At 40.5% G+C, this 21515-nt stretch overlaps 1 long non-coding RNA gene across 1 annotated transcript in view; it reads left to right on the plus strand.

Annotated features, from left to right (window-relative positions):
* Positions 1 to 21515, plus strand: part of LOC143441762 (uncharacterized) — a 238398-nt gene that overhangs the window by 162951 nt on the left and 53932 nt on the right. The window lies entirely within an intron of this gene.

The raw sequence follows: 21515 nt of genomic DNA on the forward strand, positions 1-21515 counted from the left end.
TTACATCTTACTATAAATATAAAGGTTTTTGTGTCTTTTATTTGGGATCTAAGGTGGAGTAGAAACCCCCAAATAATATTTACTGCAACACCTTTGTTTACACAATTTCCCCTTCCTTTGGTACTTGCTCACCCTTTTGGCACTCTTGTTCAAAATTTGGGTGCCGGGCTAAATATCTCAGGTAAAGTCAGTTTCTCCCAGTCTCAATGACAGTGGTGTGCCACGTGACTTCTGTCCTCAGTGTGTAGCTACACTTGCACTCAAATATCCATTTATATAGATCTTATATCATCTTGCATAAGAGTGTGGACACAATGGGATGACAGATTGAATCTGCCTGGCTCTCTTTTCTGGCTATGCTAGTCAATGCCTCTCATAACTAAGAGGAGACATCATTAAGCAGCATGAAGGCAGGCCTAGATGAAGGGCTTCAACGCTTTGTAAAATAACACAGAATCAGGGAGGTTGAACCCACTCTATGAGAACGACACCAATCTAAAATGAACTAAATCATGAGGCTTAAAAGGTGACTCATTTATAAAAGTTGCTTTCAGAAGTCTGGGTGGAAGGACACTTACAGTTTGGGATAGTTGTTAAATCTCCCAAATTTAAGTATAATTGTTTAGCATCTCAATAAATTTTTATGTGCTAAATAGAAAAACAGGTGTGTCACAATGTGTTCTCAGTGTGTGTATCTCTCAGAAACTTCAGGGGTAGGTCATAAAGTAATTGACCTAAAACATCTATCCAGGCAGCTATTTCTCACAGGGATAATTTTCTGAGCCTTTTGCATTTCATCCTAAGCATTCCTCCAACAGGGAGCATAATAATAACGGAAAAGAAAGACTAATCCAATACACAAACAAAATGGCTTTGACACTGAGTTCTTGGCCTCCACTAAGCACATGCTGTGTACTTGCCTTTGTTTGAAGGAAGCTGGTGTTTATTGCTGGAAGGCAGGGGAGCTGTGCTCTTCATTGGAATTCTGGGGATGGCTGCCTGGGTCTATTGAAACTTTGTGTTCCAGTGTGAGATCTCCCAGGGAACAGATGTTATGTGTCACCCCAGATCTTTATCCTGCACCCTAGTAAAGGAGGTTGTGGGAGGGGCTAGCAATCCACTTCTGCATCACTGTGTTTTCTTTTCCTCTATAGTCATAAGAACAAATGAATCGGTCCCTGACAAACATCAGAAATAGTCTGGGAAGAAGATGAAGAAAGGGAGATGCTTTTATTGCAGCTTGTTCTTGTTGAGCCATGAGTTGCTCTCATGTCTCCTGCCTTCTGAGACCAGCAAGGGATGCTTTTCAGGGAAAGCTGCTTCTCAATGACTTGGTGGCAAAAGGCGTTTCAGAACTTATGTGAGCCTGAAGGAAACACTGGAAATGAAAGTCCCTTTCATACTGTGCTTTTCTCACACCTCCAAAGGTTCAGGAACAGCATGCTTTGTATATGTGCTTGGCTGTACCAAAGGTAGATATTTTTCCAAAAAGTTTGAAAAAATAACCATTATGGACTATTCACATAGTCCTGGACTTGATCTCCAATGATTATAGGGTTGTACAATTTCCTTGATATCCACAGAGAAGTATAAAAAGATAGATACAGGGAAGACTTCTGATTGACATATGAAGACACTGAGGGCTCAGCTGAGCAGTCCTCTCCTCCTTAAGGGTCCCAGGCTCCCCACAGCTTCTTCCTGTCTTCAGATAGTCTCCTCCCACACCAGTGTTATCAACAGAGGCATATGCCACTAGATGTCCGTGCTTTGTCAGCTGCCCATTTGTTCATATTCCTTCTAGGTCAGTGTGCTGGCTCTGGGGCAATGAAAATGGTAGGTCCAAAACAGGAAGTGCAATGGCAAAATGCACAACAGATTTTAAGTGGTAATAAGGAATGCTACACTATATCACATCACACATTTTCATATTGATTATATACTACCACAATATTTTAGACATTTGAGATTCACTAAAAGATACTGCTTAAGATAAATTTCATCATCAGTTCCTTCCTTATGTAAAGTTTTATCTGTGGGATGAAGATATAGTTCAGTTGGTAGAGTGTTTGCCTCAGTGAGTGTCTCGGTTCAATTCCCAACACTCTATAACTAGGCATGATTGTGCATAATTATAATTCTAGTATTCTGAAGATGGAGGCAGAAGGATTCAAACGTTCAAAGCCATCCTTAACAACATAGTGAATTCAAGACCAGCCTAGGATACACAATACCTTGTCCAAAAATAGATAGGCAGATAGATAGATAGATAGATAGATAGATAGATAGATAGATGATAGATAGATAGCATTTGCAGCTTCTAGTCTACTTCTATTAAACAGTGCTGGCCAATTTATAAGGAAAGTTCAAAGGAATTAGGGAGAATCTATCTTATTTATACTATACCGTTTTCTTCCTATTTTTTAAAGATTCTATTTCGTTTTAATTATGCAATGTGTGTCTGTATATAGTTATGTGCTTATATGCACATATGCCCTAAGGAGCCTGAGGGTGTTGGTCTTCTGAAGCTGGAGTTACAGGAGGTTGGGAACTACACTATATAAATACTGAAAAGCAAACTTGGTCCTCTGCAAGAACATCTAGAGTTCCTCACCACTGAGCCATAGCTTTATTTTTCTTATCTAAGAGTCTTTGTTGCTGTGAAAAACCACCATGACCTAAAGCAACTTGGGGAGGGAAGGGTTTATTTTGCTTACACTTCAGCATTACTGAAAGAATTCAGGACAGGAACTCAAACAGGACAGGAATCTGGAGGCCAGAGCTGATGCAGAAGCCATGGAAGGGTACTCCTTATAGGCTTGGTCCTCGTGGGCTTGCCCAGCCTGCTTTCATATAGCATCCAGGACTATCAGTCTAGGGTGTCCCCATCCACAATGGGCTGGGCCCTCCCATTTCAATCACTTATTAAGAATATGTCCTACCAGTTGGTCTAATCTTATGGAGGCAATTTTTTCAATTGTGGTTTCTTCCTCCCAGATGACTCTAGCTTGTGTCAAGTTGACATAAAACTAGCCAGGACACTCATTCCATTTACAGAAATTCTTCAACATCATTCCCTATACACTTGGCATATTGCAGTTCCAAACTCAGAGTCTAATACAATCCTTTCCCCTCAAAAATCCTGTTGAAGACATAAAAGAGATACCACGATGTCAACATCTTTATAGCAATTCTCATAAACATATGGATAGAGAAGGCATAAGCTGTTCTTTAAAAGCAACTCATTAGGAGGCTTTGAACTTGTTGCTCTGCTTTGTTTTGGAGTTGTATAGAATTCTGTCAGAGAACAGATTGCTTGAGGCTTCTTCCATAGTGTCTCAGACTAGCCTATGGTGACATTCTCTGGATACTATTCTCTTTTGACAGTAGTCACAGGGGACTAAGAAAGTTACAGTGTCTGTGGGGTGTGGGAGTTTTGAAAAGATATTGCTTGGCCAGTATCATAAACCACCACCTGGGAAGTTTGATTCCGTTAATAATGTTTGGTGCCTCTGGACAGAGACTGATGAACCTCTGACCTTGAATGTGCTCCTTCCTCTTCGGGTAACAGGGAACGTTTATCTGGCTCTTGGATCAGGTTGCTGTGAAACTCTAGTGAAATGTTAACCGGCATTGAAATGTTTAGAAAGAACCAACATGTGCAGCAAAACAGTGAGAAAGGAAGCTCAAAGCAGAGAAATTCTTTTGTGTGTGTGTGTGTGTGTGTGTGTGTGTGTGTGTGTGTACCTCAAAGCCTTTCTGTGTACATAGTCGACATGGAACAGAGACAAATGGGGCAGGCCCAGGAGCCAGCTTTCTTGAGCTAAAGGGAGGTATTTATCATAGGGTTACCATCACCCAGAGAAAAAGCCTCCCAAATAAAGGTTAAGAACAAACTAGCTTTCTCACAAGTTGATAAAGCCATGCCCAAAGAGACAATGGAGGCAACCCCATTCTGAAAAAAAAAAATTAAAAAGAATGTCCAGAGTGGTTTCCATGTGGACTCATCAGTTGGGAAGGGCTGGAATGATGGCTCCCGCACAGTTTATATTTCCTATCAGCACAGCTCCTTCTTTCCAAATCAATGTCCAATGAAGATCCCCGGCAGCACTGCTAACATCGTTTCAAAGACAGTTTCTTGGAAGCATGGGGACATAAACTATAATGAGTGTTACTCCCTTCAATGATGAATTTCTTGCAAATGCTTAAAAAATAGTGAAGGGCAGGGGAATATGCATAAATGATTTGAATCATGTGTGCATGTTTTGTTCACAGTTTAGTATTTGTCAGCGGTGATCTAATTTACCTAGATCTTTGACAAAATAATTTTTGTTGCTACAGTTTTTTTGTTGTTGTTGTTGTTGTTGTTGTTGTTTTGGTTTGGTTTACTTGAGACAGGGTTTCTCTATGTAGCCCTGGCTGTCCTGGAACTCACTCTGTAGACCAGGCTGGCCTCGAACTCAGAAATCCACCTGCCTCTGCCTCCCAAGTGCTGGGATTAAAGGCGTGCATCACCACTGCCTGGCTATGTTGCTATATTCTTGAAGAAACATTTCTTACCATCCTGTATCTGAATAACCCAGCTTTCCTGCATGTTCCAGTGGGAGGGGACATTACTTTCCTCATATTCTGTGACTTCATTACACAGGAAGATGGTCTGACAGGTGTTCTTTGTGATTTTTTGTTTGCCTATGCCATTGACTGGTTGCATGGTTGTTTGAATCTGGTGATATTTCACCTGAAGTTCTTACATAGTTGGCAAGACTATTTTTGTTAGCTAATAATATTGGACCTGAAAAATGAAGATTTTACAGGACATGTACCTTGCAATGTCCCAACAGGGCACCTAATGCACCACGTGGCTGATTGTTTCGATGGTTTAAGATTCTTTCTTGACCCCTTTCTTCAGCAAAAGTCTTAATTTTGCATAATATATTACTTGCACACATTAATGGGGCTACCTGTTGTATGTCAATAAGTGTACATAATATCTGTTGATGAAATACAGCCCTTCTTCATTCACTACATGCTCACACACCTTTTATAATCTCTAATTCCCAGTATTCTAAATTCAAGTGGGCTTATTTGGGCTTCTAAGTAGGAGGACACATGGTTCATGTCTTTCTTGTGTCTCACTTAATTCATTTAGTGAAATAGCTCCAGTTCTGCCCATTATTTCTAAAAATGGTAGGAGGCTTTCATTCTCTTTGTAAGTGAATAATACCCCATTGTTCACATATAACACCTACCCCTTATCTTCTTTACTTTTCCATGTTCTTTTCCATGATAGCAAATTTAACTGACATTCTTGTCATTCATGTATCAAAGTCCCATTTTCTCTACATCCTTACCAGCCATTGTCTTTTTTTTATAGCTGCCATTTTGAATGGGGAAAGACAACAGCTCACTTCAGTTTTTATGCTCATGGTATTGATAGTTAATGATACTGAGGATGTTTTTCATATGGTTGTTGTCCATTTGCAATTTTCTTTTAAAAAGCATTGATTCATATCATTTGTTTATTTTTCAAAGTATAGGATTTTATTATTATTAACTAAGCCAAGTCTTGTAAAGAAAGCTAAAAGATTCAGAAATAACTGAGATAATCTAAAGTATGCATTTTCCTTCAGGTTAGTAGATATCACGATCAGATAGGAGGTCTTCTTGTCTCGATGACAAAGAGAATGAAGAGTTTACAGGGCAAGAAGTTTTGTTTACTGGGTGATGTATCCATACTGTGCTCTGAGAAAACAATGGTATTGGATGGTTGGGAGTACTATAAACTTAAATAAAGTGACCTCTAATGGCTGGATATACACGTCTATACTGCATTGTTCTTTGTATCTGACTTTATATAAAGGCAAGAAGTGATCTTGGAACTACTTATTCCACCAATGAGCGTAAGTGCACTATTGTTTTATAGAGCTGATTTCCAGCGCTATAATAGTGGTCTCACCCTGGATGTGCAGTTGGTCTTGAGCAAGTGACTGACAGGCTCTGAATGTCTCCAGCTTAGAATCAATAAACATCTCTGTACCTAACCTTGCCTCTAGACAGCTGTGTCACCTACTAGCTCTCCTGTCATATGTATGTTCCAGGTTTGACCCTGGATCACTACAGAATCCTGCCCTTAGCTTAGTTAAGTAAGATGACATTTTTCTCAGCTATCCCAGTTTTCATAATGTTCCCAGACTTAGACTCCAGTTCTTTCTGTGACAGGTTTCCTCTTGATTGTTTCATAATAATTCCAGGCTGCTTCTCCACACATTGTGACTGTCAACTGACAGCCGGGGTCCTCTATGTCATTTTTGACCCTTTGGCTCAAGTTGAGTCTCTCATTAATTCATGATTCTTTTTAATTGTTTTTTCAGAATGGGGTTGCCTCCATTGTCCCTTTGGGCATGGCTTTATCAACTTGTGAGAAAGCTAGTTTGCTCTTAACCTTTATTTGGGAGGCTTTCTCTCTGGGTGATGGTAACCCTATGATAAATACCTCCCTTTAGCTCAAGAAAGCTGGCTCCTGGGCCTGCCCCATTTGTCTCTGTTCCAGGGCTTCACACTACTTTGCAGTAGTCATTTCCAACTGAATTGGCAATGTTCTTATCGTCAATGAAAACAATAAATATTAATCATCGGTCCTTCATGGTCCTCGGTGGATCATTAATCAACTGAACTTCTGTATTGTGCGGCATCATTAGGCTCAGCTTGCCTGTTTCCATGGAACAGATCAATCATCAGTGCCTGGTGGGATCGCACCCTCTTTCCTGAAGCAGTACTCTCAGCCATCTGCTGGGGCCTGAGTCCAGTCTGAATCATTTGTTTCATAGGAACCTCCTTCAGCTATGTCATTATAGAAAGTGCATGCTTTAGAGATGAAGTAATGAAACATAGTGAATAAAGCTGCTACAAGGTGATCGCATATGGATTTGAATTAGAGTGTGTGACATCTACGCATACAGCCTAAGTTTACAGGACTCTCAGAACAATTCTTATGAACAAAGGAAAAAGTAGGGAGTAACTGGTCCCTTAGGCGTGCATCTTGCATGTATGTGTTGCCTGTGCTTTATAACAGGCCTGAGAGAGTGTGGTGCTGCTCATTAAGCAGATGAGAGAGCTACAATGCTGAAGCAACATGATTTAGTCCAGAACACACAACCAGCATTGTTGTATCAAGATGTGTTTAAACAGTAGAGCCCATAAGATGCTCATAACAGAGCCTGGCCTTTCCATGCAATAACCTGTAGACTCAGGGTACTCACACTATGTTATGTAATCCTGTCCTCTCCTTTTGGAAACTTAGGAATGGTTCTCTTTCAGTCCTGATAGACATCACCTTTCTTAGCTAAAGATACAAAGCCAGGTAAATGCAAGGCATCTGCACTTAAAATTTTGCCTACTACATTGGCCAAAGAATTTATGGGCTATTATTTCTTGAAATTCAAAATATCATGGAGGATGATAGTAAGTTTCAAGATCGTCTTAGAGCCCCTTAGACCTCCTCATTTGTATGCAATTTTCATGTGACTCAGTCAGCACATGGGTGCAAGAAAGTCAAGGAGATGCCCTGTGGGTTTCTTTAGCCCCTTTCCATACGAGGTTTTACCTTTGATTAGTTTAACACTGTAAATTTTTCTCCCCCACCCTTTTTTTTCAACATAAAACTGGTAATAAAGAGCTACAATGTTATCCAGACAAAATACTCTTTGGCCAGTCCTCAAAATCACCCAATAAGTTAAAGAAACAGTTAATGTATTAAACAGAGGGTAGGATGTGGACATAGATTAACTTGGCTTCTTTATTTTGTTTTAACTTTAAACCATACGTGGAGGCTTTGGGTACCTAAGAAAGAAAATAGCCTGATGCAGGTCTCACCAGCTCTCAAGAGACTCCACATCCCAGGAGCAGTTAATTAAAGTCTCTTGTGTTTCTTTCACATATGCTGCTTTCACCTAGGCTGCCTAAAGCTCTATCCCAGTGATGGGTCCAGCCATGAGCAGGCATAAATTAAATGGCAAGCCAGCAGCTGCAGGTCAGAATGAAGGTCCTTGGACCAGAAATGCCTTTTATCCCTGAGAGCCATCTAAACTTCTCCTATTGTAGGCTAGAGAACTGAAGCCATTGGGAAGGCCAGAAGACCATGTTTGCTGATGTTCAGTATGGGGAGCTAGGACTTAAGTGACCACTTCTAGCAAGCAGCTGAGAGAACCAGGGGTAAGGGGGAGAACATTCTTTCCCATGATGTCTTGGGAACATTGAAGGGGCCTCATGAGTCACTTCATGACTTAGGAGTGTTATCCTATTGACTTTGAGTTCATGAGCAAATCACTTCACCTCAGTCTACTGAAAGCCACTGGCTTCCCATGTATAATTTTTAAACATTTATTTGTTATTTATTTTTCTTTATTGTGTGTGTATGGGTGTGCAGGGGCCATAGAATGATGGACATGTGAGTGCACACGTGCATGCACGCACACACACACACACACACACACACACACACACACACACACACACACAGAGAGAGAGAGAGAGAGAGAGAGAGAGAGAGAGAGAGAGAAGGTCAGAGAACAACTTGCTGGAGTGACTTTCTTCTTCCCCTGTATGGATCCCAGAAATCCAACACAAGTTGTCAGGCTTGGTGGCAAATACCTTTACACACTGACCCATCTCAGTAACCCCAGTGTAGTTATTTATCTCTCCGTCTCTGTGAATGAAGTCATTACTTGCTCTTCTCTGCATTGCATGGTTTAACTCATTGTTTTTCCTACATACTAGTGACCCTGTTTCCATTTATTTTCCTGTGGGTTGACATCCTAGTTTTCCCAGTGAGCAAGAATGTGTGGGTCTTTCTGTGCCTGGCTTATTTCACTTAACATAATGACCTCTGTCTTCATCCACATTGCTCCAAATGACAGAATTCCACTGTTTTTCTGGCTAACTAATAATAATCTGTTTTATGTATATGACCCCCTTGTCTATATCCACTCCAACAGCTAATGAGCACCTAAGCTCATTCCATCCTATAGATATTGATGAAACATACTTTAAATATGGAATGTGAGTGTCTTTGTGGCATCACAATTTCCCCTACTCTGGATACATACTTTGTAGTAGAGTTGTTGGGTGAAATGGTAGCTCCACTCTATGTTTCCTGAGGAATCTCCATCTTGTTTAGCACATCCACCAACTGTGGAAGAGGCCAGATTCCTCTTCGTCACTACCAGCAATAGCCATCTCTCTGCTTTTTGGATGATAATCATTTCAGCTGGGTACGATCATATTCAATTCTTGTTCCCAAAGTCAGCTTCCTAAGTATTGAGTTGTAAGTCCCAGCCAGCACCAACAGACTCTCAAATGTTTAAACAGCATGAATTCCCGAAGCAAGCTGACATTAGCTGTGCTGTGTTCACCTTTCCATAAATCAATGCATCTGGTTCCCTCACAGTTTATGTAGAGCTTCTGTCTATTTGTTAGTGGGATGGCCTGTTCTTTTCTTTTGTATGATGCTAGTGCACCCTGCTCATCTTAAAATTACTATTCTTTTACTGATGAGTTGGAAAGTATTCTCTCAGCACTCTCTGTTAGAGCTCCCATTCTGCTCTGTTTCTCTAAGAGTCACTCTGATGATCTCATGGACCAAATCCTCTGCTTCACTCTTCAGTCTTAGTGTGCTGAGGCAGTGTTCATTTCAGCACACAGGGGCTCCTTTGGGGAGTTCATTTCACAGTCTTATAATTTCCTGTTAACTACTGAGCATTTCAGTATTAACGTTTTTAGCAAAATGTCTTATCTGAGAACACCTTTGTCTATTGTCCACTGGGTCTACTATGCTGCCTGATGTGCCTTTTGGGTTTTGATTCCACCGTCTCTGTATGAAAAGAGATCCAGAGAGAGTCCAGCAGAAATTGGTACATGGAGGACTAGGCTACCCTGCTGGACAGGAATGGGACAAAGCTTCGGGAAATGACATTTGACCCTCTTTATCTAGCCAAATAGATTATCCTTTAACAGGGTCACATGTCCCCTTTTACCATTACATCCACTAGCACTTCCCATTCTCTCCTTAGTAGCCACATGTCCCCTTTTACCATTACATCCACTAGCACTTCCCATTCTCTCCTTAGTAGCCATACATCCTATGCACTATTTTCAGGCTTGACTAGCATCCTTTAGTAACCTGAAGGTCCAAGGAACCAGAGACTGGACTGTGTTACCTGCTCTCTAACTCTGCCTGGTATGTCCTGGCTGAACAATAAAGATCAACTCAATGAAGTGAAGTTTGTCCTATGAGGTTAGATATTCCCATATTATAGATGATAAAATTGTGAGGTCTGTGGAGATCTCAGATTAGCTCTAGCATTTGATTATGAAGTTTAGCTTTGGTTTACTGCATCCTACTGCTGAGCCAGTGCTGATAAGGTTCTGGTATCTACCTTAGAATCTCATATTGGGCTCACTTGTCAAGTGGGTCTTTCTTTATAGGACAAAAGAGACTTTATAGGATGCAGGAACCCTTCTGGTTTTACAACACAAATAATTACAACATTCAGATTTGCTCTCAGTAATACCAGCCAAGAGATGAGCTGGTTCATGTCATCCGTGGCACAGGGTAAAGCATGGCCCGTGTATCATCACTTTCTTGCCCCTGGCTCTGGATAAGTGCATGTGGCAGACAACTGTTTGCATTGGGAAATTTCCCTTGCACACCTCCCATCAGGTTCTGAAGGGCAGTTCATCTCCACAGATCCCCCAGTAGACACAGCTAACTGCCAGTCTGTCCCTAGGACCAAGTAAGCAGGGAACAGAATGAAGATGTCCAGTCACTTGTGGCCCAGTCAGCTAGTGAGGAGGTGCGGGAGCACATGGCTAGCCCAGGCTTGATCCTGAAGAAGTCTTCTATAGAAGACAGACTTGAACAAAATGGTTTTTCACTAAAGTCTGTCTTTCAGGTTTAAAGAATCAGCAAGACCATTAGCTCTGTTTCTTACCAGTCCAAAGACTCTGGGAAGTAAGCTATACTTCCAAGCCCCAGTTTTCTATCAGTAAGGAGTACAGGGAAGTGAGATGAAGAGACAGCTCAGTTTGCAATGTGCTTGCATTACAAGAATTAGGACCTGAGCTCTATCCACAGAACCCAAGTTGAAAGCAACAGGAATGGTGGTGGGAGTTTTTGATCTTAGAATTGGTTGGCTAGACCTAGGAGGGTCCTGGGTACCCTGGCTGGACAGTCTTGACTATTTCAGAAGTTCACAAGTGAGAGAGCTTGTCACTGCATAAAGGTGTACAGCATCTATGAAATAACATTGGGGTTGATTTATGACACCTACAGAAGTATGCACACATGCATACACACATAGACATAAATACACATGCACACACACACACACAGAGAGAGAGAGAGAGAGAGAGAGAGAGAGAGAGAGAGAGAGAGAGAGAGAGAGGAAGAGTGGTACTGACTCTATCCATTATATAGGGTTGGTTACTTTACAGATTCACAGCATCATAAGGACTCTAGTGTGGAGCAGCACTGTTAGTCTTACCAGCTTTGACTTGCTCTTCCCTGGGACAGCACCCTGCATGTCTTTTGGAGAAGAGATCTCTTCGATACTCAGTCTATAGTTTCAGGTTGACCTCCATTCATGGATCCAGGGATAGAACATGTGATCCAAGCCTGGCCAGCCAGGATATTTCATCAGTATGACAGAATTGCCAGTGATTGACATGTAGGCAAGTATTCAGACAGAAGTATTTGGAGTAAGTCTTGGGAGTGTGTCATCATAGAGGGCCTGATGTGAAGCCTGCAGAGGTGGTTGAGAGCCTAGAGACATGCAGCACCAGGGCCACATGACATCATTTAAGTTTCTTCAGTAAGTCCCTGTTGAACAATAATACCCCTGGAATGTTCTACTAATTAAACCAATACACACTTCCCCTATCAATTATCTTAAAGGAAACTCTTCCTATGGTACCCCAGTGTTCAGATGAAGAAACTAAAGTTCCAAGATAAATAAAAAGTAATAAAAGATCATAAAATCATCTGCTTAAATATTTAATTATATAAAATACAATTATGAAGTTAGTCATGATCAGGCTTTCTCCTGTCTTCCCTACCTCTTCTCTGTTCTTTTTTTTTCTATCTTTGCTCCCTTCCCTCCTTTCTCTCCCTGATCTGCTTTCTTCTTCCCTTTCTCTCCACTCTTACCTCTTCTATCTTTTATTCCTCTTATATCTGTCTTACTCTGGCTTCTAGACTTCCTATGTCCCCCTTGTTCCTCCTTGATAAATCTACTTCCCACTTCCAGTCCTTTTCTCTGGGGATATCTTCATTGGCTTTACCTCAAAGTCCCATGTAGATCCTTTTGCAACCATAGATGTAGCTTCTTCTCTGGTTTATTTCAGTCTCCAGAGGATGCCCCTGTCGCTTACTGGGGCCCAAGCTTGGGAGCATGCAATCCTCAGCCATGGAAAAACATTCACACTCAGAAAAGATTCTTGACTACCTTATGTAATTGTAGCCCTTCACAATATGAAGGAATTGAAAGTAACTTCTATGTTCAATAAATTAAAGTAGGATAAATTATATATATACATATATATATATATAATTTATCATAATTATATGTATACATATGTATAATATGTATATATATATGTGTATATGTATACATACACACAAACACACACGCAAATACACACACATATATATAATGGATAAACAAGCACTAAAGATAGTGGTATTCACTATTCTAGATGTAACAGGTAGGAAAAGGGAGGCCACAGAATTTCACAACCACAAGTTTTGTAGAAAGTGCTTCTAGCAAGGGCTTGGAGAATAATGAAAATATATGCACTGAGATGATAGTATGTGTATTTCTAGATAATAAGACCATAGTAATACTTTGTTGGCTTTACTATTCCCTAATTTCTAAATTTCTACCATAAAACATTATTCATTAAAATTATGAATAGCTTAAAGATGTAAGTAATGTTTTCACTTATATCTGCTGCCTGACTGTCTTAGATTACTCTCGCTCTGTGAAGCCATGAGTGATCTACTCAACACAGAGAGCACTGGAGCATCCTTCCCTTCTTTTTAAAAATAAAGCTTGGCATTTTCCTGTCTGGAAGAAGATTTGCTTACTGCCCACACTCCATCTATCCACCAACCGAGCACAGGCACTATAAACACTGTCATTTCCCACATGGACGAAGGTATGGCTTTGAAGAGCAGAGCCTTTAATCAGACTAAACATCTCACTTTGCCCTAGTCATTAAACTGACTTCAGAGACAAAGGCCCAAGGCCTTGCATCTGTTTGCTTTGTGTAAAGACAGTCAGCTGAGGCTGAACACTGGGAGTACCCGGTGTTTACATTAGGAGTAAGGAACTGAAAGCCCGCCATCTAATCCTTCCCTTAGCCAGGAGGTACTTCCAACATTTTAAAAGTCCCTTTTAAAGAGTAATAGAACTTTATAAGCATATTGGTCCTTTCATCTCCCAGAAAGTATCCTCAGGGCATAATTCAGACCTGTACATTAGATCATATTAAGCCTAATTTGGTTCTTCAGCACAGCAAAGGGCCTGAGGGGGCTTTAGGAAGTTGTAAGAGTCATAGCCGTTAAAGGACCTGGCTTTTCAAACAAACATGCATTTTTCCCATATGATAATGAACTTGTTGAATGTTATGCCTCAGGGGTCTTACCTGTGGACCAAGAGTTTCACTGTGCATAGGGGGAGGTAATTCTGGCAACAAAGGGGATGAGTACTACCTAGTGGTGTCTCCTCACAGCTGCTATGTCTTCTATCCTTTTTAAATTTCTAGGCAGAAGCCATCCGGTAGCTGCTTCAGTGGCTCCCAGCTGGCTTCTTCCGGCATAGCATTCATAATTTTTTCCAGCTATATCTAAGACCTCAGAAGACAGAAGGAATTTAATTCTTTCAAAGACCATTTGATGCCATGCATCTGGGCCAACATGGAGGTCAGTACTAGAGAGTTGAATCCTAGCTCTCTCAGTTTCTGAGTTTGAATCTCCAAGTTTCTCCATCTGGTACTCTAACACTTGCTCATCAGCTGGTGGTAGTGACATTATGGAAGATTTTGAAACTTTGGGATGTGGGGTATAGTTAGAAAAAGTAGGTCCCTAGGGTCAGGGTTCTAAAGTTTATTCTTGACTTCTGGCTCTTTCTCTTTCTCTGTTCTTATGTTTTTGTTTTGTTTTTTTTTTCTCCCATCTCCTTTTTCTTTTTTCCTTCCTCCTCTCTTTTGTAGACCAAAGTTTAAATTGGGGAGTCCACAGTGGTTTCTGGTCTCCTTTCTGGGTACCCAAGTGCTGTCACTATAGGGTTGAGAGGGAGTGGGGAGCCAGGGGTCCATGGGTCTGCTTTTCCCCCAGGCATCTGCATGCCAGGTGGAGAGGGGAAAAGAAGAGCCCAGGATGGATAGAACCAGTCTGATTTGGAGTGAATGCTGAGAGGACAGAGAAGGCTGGAGGACAGAAAGCTTCCTTGAAAGTTTTAGAAGTGACTTTTTAAGACAAATGCCTTCCCCGTGGTGATCCTTAATGAAGAGACGATCTTTGCTTGGACATACTGGTTTATTTGATGGTGGATATGAACGCATATATTTTGTTCAGGATGAACCAGGGATTCAGTTTGCTGGAAGGAATGCCCAGGAAAGGATGCTCATTGGCTGAATGCTCATGGAGCTATCTAGGTACTGCATTAGCATGGAACACTCTAAGTTTATATGCTATGTGACCTAGTATCCATGGTCCTCAGTGGAGTGTCATGGTTATGTGATCCAGAGCTGGTAGAGCCATGTAGGGAATGGCTTCAATCCTGCCAGTCTTGATTCTGAGATTCCTGGGGTTTGAGCTCATTTAGCCTTACCATTTGTTATGCCTGACTGGTAACACGGTCCCACATGCCCTACAAAAGAGCTGTCTCTAAACCCAGGCTGAGTGTCTAACACTTGTAATTTCAGTACCTGGGATGCTGAGGCAGGAGGATTGCTACCAGTTTACACTACACAATGAGTACCTGGCCAAGTAAGGCTATATGGCAAGACTATGTGACTATGTCTCCAAAACTCTGAGAAACAAAACTTCTATGTGTCTTATATATGGAAGCCTCACCTGTTTGGAGCCAGGCTTTACTTTCTGAAGTATCAAGCTACTAAGACTGTGCCTAGTTTTGTAACTTAGAGTTTTGTGACTCTTGATCAAGTCTGCAAAAAGCTGGGACAGATTAAATTCTTTGCAGACTATTGGCTATGGGAATGTCTAGAGGGGTCTTGGCCAGCAACCAGCCTCATCTGCTTCCTTTGTCCTAACTGGATCGGCATCTTTTAGCATGAAAAAAAATGGGCAACTGATTGGGCTTATGCCACCATCATCAGTAACTTGGCTGAGCTGATCCTGGATCCTTTGTCTAGTGTATATATTTCCAGAAGCTGGGAGAGGGCTGCCACCACTCTGTTTTTTAGTGAGATCATCTTCCATGTCTTGGCTTTGACATCCAGCTAGCCGGGGGTCTCACCACAGACAATGTGTCAGCAGACAAAACAGCCTGGTAGCCAGGAGTGAGGCCAGCTTTGGGGTTGCCTTCACTGTCTTCTTTTCTGATGTGCTATTACTACATCTCTAGCTGGGTTGATAAAAGCACTGGGCCTTAAATATAGGCATTTCTGTTGGCCCTGAGATGCTCTTTCACACACAGGCAAGAGATTATTTGAATACTACAAATAACTGCAATTTCTATTAAAGGATGTTGTCTGTTACTGGAAGCTACAAAGAGAAGTGGGGGGGGGGAACTGTGGCTTTCAAGAATCATGGACTCTGAGATGGCAGATTGAAGATAGGGTGAATCCATAAATTTCAAGATAAAAGGATACACAGGAGTAATAAACACATGCACATTTGCATATGTGTGCATATACACATATGTATATTTTGTATATGTAAATGCATGTGTATAAGTATGAGCTGTACATATTTGCATACACCTATGTTTAGATGTCTGCATTTACTTCTAAGCACTGGTTCCTGAGGAGGCCTAGTGACAGCAATATCCAAAGGTATACCTAGCATTTAGATTTTGGCTTCTGTATACTCTCATTTATAAAGAACAGGGCTCCTTGGAGAAAGTCACAATGAATCTAAGAAAGCCAAGATGTAAATGAAAACTTCTTTCACCAAAAAGTAAGAAAACATTCAAAAAATAAGAGAGATGCTGAGCTGACCACAGATCATTTGATTGTCAAAATTGCATATCAAAATAAATAGTAACTTATAACCCCTTCTACTGAATAAGAAACTTTTATTCTATATTGATACAAATGGGTAAGTTGAAAGATTTTTTTAAAAATTAGGCAGCTTATATGATTATATGTATCCAGTTACTAAGTGTTTGACAAATGGGAAAAGAAAATATTTGGTTGTGCTTGTATAAAGCATAACATAATCAAATTATTAAAATGAACATTCCCGATGATAAGATAGAGTGAAATGACTTACCACCCTATGGAATATGAACATTCCGCTGATGTTGCCCACAGGGATGCATGATCTGCATCTGATACTCGATCACCTAAGCTGTAAACATCCAGCAGTACAATAAGTGGATAATATTTAAAAGACATTAGAGTGATCATGAAAGGAAAAAGATGGTCATCTTTTCCAAGCTTTGATAACCATGACAACATGCCTGCTCTGCATTCTTCAAGGCATGCCTGGGAAGATGCTACTGAACAGTAGGACATAGTGCCTCACTCCTCAGAGGTTCAGGGGAAAAAGCCCTTTATACTCAAATTAACAACTCTTTTGTTACTTGCAGTCATTTCAAAATTAAGAACAGAAAGCAAGTAAAGTGAAACAAAAACAAGCTTAAACAAAGAAGTTCTCAATTCCTCAGATCTAGAACCAAGCTGAGTTTTGGACTCCATAGCTATAGAGCACCAGTGGTGGTCTTTGTCCTCATCTGTAGGCTGCCATGATTGTGTGTACACACATACATGTGTGCATGTGTGCATGCATGCCTGAATGTGAACCTCACTCTTCCTCTTCAGCTTAGGCTGGCTGGAAACTTGCTGTGTAACCTGTGCTAACATCAGACTCCTGGCAATCTTCCTGCCTCAGGTTCCCAAATATGGAGGTTACAGACCTGAGCTGCCATCACTGGCTTGATTTGGAAAGGTTGTCTCTGCAAGAATCCATACTTTCCAGCTTTCTATGATATTTGGCTTCATTGTATAAAATGAAACTATTTTTTTCTACAAAATATCATAAATTCTAAAAAAAAATTTTATTATAAAGTCAGGTCAGTTAGAAGTCAGAATCACATTCTCAGGTGGAAAAAAACCTGAGAAAACATATTATTTAGACAGTCATTCAGAAAAGTATCTAAGGAAGACAGGCAGAGAGAGAGAGAGAGAGACAGAGAGAGAGAGAGAGATATTGAAATGTATATTTTTTCTAAACCAATTGTAGCTCACTGCAGGAATGCAGACATGGAGAGTCTTGCAGATACAGAATCTAATTTTGTAGACATATAAAGGAAAATATTATTTTGTGACAACTGTATAAATGAGAATTAGAGGTGGGCCTTTTGACAACTGTAAATTTTAAAATATCACAAGGAGAGAGATTTTGACAATATTTATGAGTTGGCTACTCTTAGCCAAAAAGGAAAATAATCACAATTAAGGATTTTGATCTTTAGGTTTAGAAAAACTCAGCTAGAGTGTGCGTGTTTAGTTCTTGGGCCCTGGATTTTATAATATCATGAATGTGGAACAATTCAATAGTTTAAGTTGACAGGAATCAGTTGGTTCAATGCTTGCCTAACATGCAGGAGGCCCTGGCTCTAATCCTAGCCCCCTATGAAACCAGATTTGGTGATACATGCCTATAGTCCTAGCGACTGGAAGGTAAGGCAAGACAAGCAGGGGTTCAAGGTCACCTTCAGTTACATAGTGAGTTAGAGGCCAGTTAGGGCCACATGAGACCCTGTCTGTAAAGAAAAAACAAAATAGCCTTCCAGTTTATAAAGACCTGTAATAGTTTCCTTATTGTTCTTTCAAACTTGAGGCCTGCAGAACACATACCCGCTGGACAGTGTGGTCTGCTTGACAAAGATGGTAAAGATCCTGTTTGTTCATACACTTCACTTGCAGATGCTGGAAAAGGGCTTACCCTAACAAATGGCTACCGCTTTAAGAGAAGACTGGAACCTGGCTTTCAGATCCCCAGCCCTGAAACAGTACCGATAACTACAACTAGCAGTTGGCTTTGCATAGACCTATCAGTTAAATTTCCTTAGGCTACAATCAACAGAAAGCTCTCAACTTGGATTAAAAAATAAAGGGAATTTATTGGCTCAGGTAATGGAAAAGTCCAAAGCATAGCTTCAAGCAAGGCTTAATCCAGGTGCCAAAGAATGTCATTACACAGAATCTCACTTCCTTTATGTTTTATTAGCCCTGGTGGCCCTCTCAGCCATTCTCGGAAGTCCCTGTGTAGCTGCAAAAATTCTTGACCTTTTGTCCTTACAGTGCTAAGTGCAGAGGACCAGGCCTTGTCCCTTAGCATTAGCCTGGCACATCTTGGAAATCATTCTCTGGTTTGTCAGATGTATCCAGCTATTAATGATACTGAGTGTAGGTGTTGAAGCCATCCAGGGACTTGTTCCTTCTGCTTCTCTCCTAGGGCTATAGTGATTAAATATACAACACTAAGATGCCTTTAAACAACAGTCACTTATTCTATATAGTTTCTAGAAGTTGAGACATCTAAGTTCAGGTTCAGTGGATCATCTATGAGGTTATTACTTCTGTGATAACGTGTGTGTGTGTCTTTCTTATCTGTCCTCAAATGGTAGCAAGACTCCTAAGTCTCCATCCCATCCCTCCTAAAGATCCCACTGCTATACACCATCACACATGGGATTCTAGTTCAACTTAAGGGTTTTGGAGGGCACAAACACTAGAATCATCACAGATGCAGCTGGAGCTTAGAGTCAGTGTGCCTCCCCCCGCACAACCCCCCCACCAACACACACACTCAAAACCTACACAGCTGGCAATGAAGAGGAAGTGGTTTCTCAATAAGAAATTAGAATGCTGTTTTATTAGAGGGATGATTGGATGCTGACTAAAAAGGTAAACACTAAAAAGATAAACACAGGTGTATATGACTACTCTCCATTCTTCATTGTATTAAAGTAAACCGTTGACTCAGAAGGGCACAGACCATGTCCAGTTGTCTCTGGTGAGGCCCCTAGTATCTAGAGTGTATGCTGAAGGTCTTTCGTGAAAATCAGGAAAAAAAGTTATAAAATTTGGAAAACTAGGACCAAGTACAAAAAAGAAATTAATATGACTAAATGTGTTTATAATCCCAGCATCTAAAAATAATCACGCTTCTTTTTTTTCTTCCTACGCAGATGCACATAGTTATTCATAATTGGAAAATACAATGTTTATTTGGATTTAATTTAGCTTTTATTTTTCTATTTAATATACCATTACATTTCCCAAGTAATGAAAATCACTTGAAAACACAATTTAAAAAAAAAAAAAAAGACCCCGAGTAGCGTTAGTTATAAGGATTCAGTATAATTTATTCAAACAATTCTTGCTTAAGAAACTTGGAATTCATTGTTAATTTTTCACAACCATATATAATATTGTGTCCCTCAGTACTTAATGTACCTTAAAAAGCTGTAGGTGATAGCCATCTGTGTGAGCATGCACAATCTTCTATTTCATCTTCCACTCAGATTTTGATAACTTGTTTTTTGTTGTACTTATTTATTTGTTTGTTTATTCATTCATTCATTTTTAGGAAAATGCATAAAAGAAACAATCAGAAGAAAGAGAATTCAACTTCTTTCTTCAAGAAAGTATAGCTGAAGGAACAGGTTAGTCAGTCAAGTGTGAGGCTCTGAGTTTAGTTCCCTGCACCCACATGAAAAAAACCAAACCAAACCAAACCAAACAACAACAACAGAAAAGCAGACTTGGCAAGAAGTATGGAGACAAGTAGATCTTTGGGATTCATTAGCATTTCTTGCCATCAAGACTCTGCCTTCATAAACAAAGTAGATGTTGCCTGTGGAACAGTAACTGATACTGTCCTCTGCACACACACATGCATGCACACACACACACCAAGAAATTATCCCAAAGAGAAAATAGAGGCTTTTTCTTTAGACAGATTTGTGTATGTATCACCTAGATGGAGTGAGAGGTATATCTCTAAAGAGATTCATTATCCATTTTGCAGTGTGGGAGATGTTATGGCCTCCTTTGCCATCTCTATAAGAGCTTTAAAATGAGTAGTATGTTATAATTTAGTGTTGGTTTTTTGTTTGTTTGTTTGGCTAGTTGGTTTTGGTATTTAATTTATTTTGCTTGTGGAAGTTCAAATTTGACAGGAGATGAGTCCCCTCTACCCACTAGTTAGACATGCTTGGAAATGCTGCAAGAAGAATTAATGAGTCCAAAAGTATGCATTTCAGACGAGAGCCATTGTAGCATCCAGAAAGTGTGGAAATTTACACTTCCACTAGCAGAGAATGGAAGACATTGAGTTTGTTCTTTTAATAGAAGCCCTTAATGTTTTTGGAAAACAAATGTCTGCACAAATTTCCTTCCAGGGATTTTGGTACAGAGAATGGATTTTACTGACAGATGGCAAATTCTAAAGTAGGCCATCATATGTTTCTTGTGGGTCTTGCCTATCCTGGCTTGGGCCAAGATCAAGAAGGAATGTGTAGAACATGCTATGATCTCTGTTGTGGAGTGAATCTGGGTTCCACCTTCTCACACAGTTGGATTCAACTAGTTTTTATTTCCTTGAGACATTTTGGATAATTTTTCTGAGAGGAACCACATCAAAGCCATATTGGAGAGGAGTTTTCCAGGAATGTGCTGTGGCTAGGTTCTACCATCTGCTCCCCTGGTCAGGACAGAGAGGGGAGTGGTGGAGAGTCCACCTGTCTCCCCAGATCTCAGAGGTACCTGAACAGAAGCATGCTGGTGCTGAGAATTATGGTGTGTCTTTGAAACAAAAGGAACCACAAGGACATCCCAGACAGTTTATCTTGACCTCTATCACTCAACCTTAAGGAAGCTCCCATACTTCCTACCTGGGGCATGAAGCTCACATTGCCTCCTGGCCAAATAGCACAATGTACTTGGCTTTACAATCTTGATTATTCAAGTCACCTAAAGTTTCTCTAAAGCAAACCTCAGAGAGGAGTTGCGTTCCCTTTCTAATCTTAAATAGCTTCCCATCTGGGTGTCCATCCCAAGAAGGCATGGCATACTTATGTCCAGTATTTGGGTCTTGCTTGAGATGGCTGCTGAGCCAGGCTTTCTGTGAAGTACTTCCTATAAAATATGGCCACTGCAGGCCTCTGAAATGTTTTTCTTGAGGGAGGGAAGAAGAAAGGCTTGTGCAAGATAGGCAGCAGAGAACACATAATGATTGCCACATGTCAAAGCATTTCAAGCCTTTA

The sequence above is a fragment of the Arvicanthis niloticus genome, chromosome 3, assembly GCF_011762505.2.
Source record: "Arvicanthis niloticus isolate mArvNil1 chromosome 3, mArvNil1.pat.X, whole genome shotgun sequence".
NCBI lineage: Eukaryota > Metazoa > Chordata > Mammalia > Rodentia > Muridae > Arvicanthis > Arvicanthis niloticus.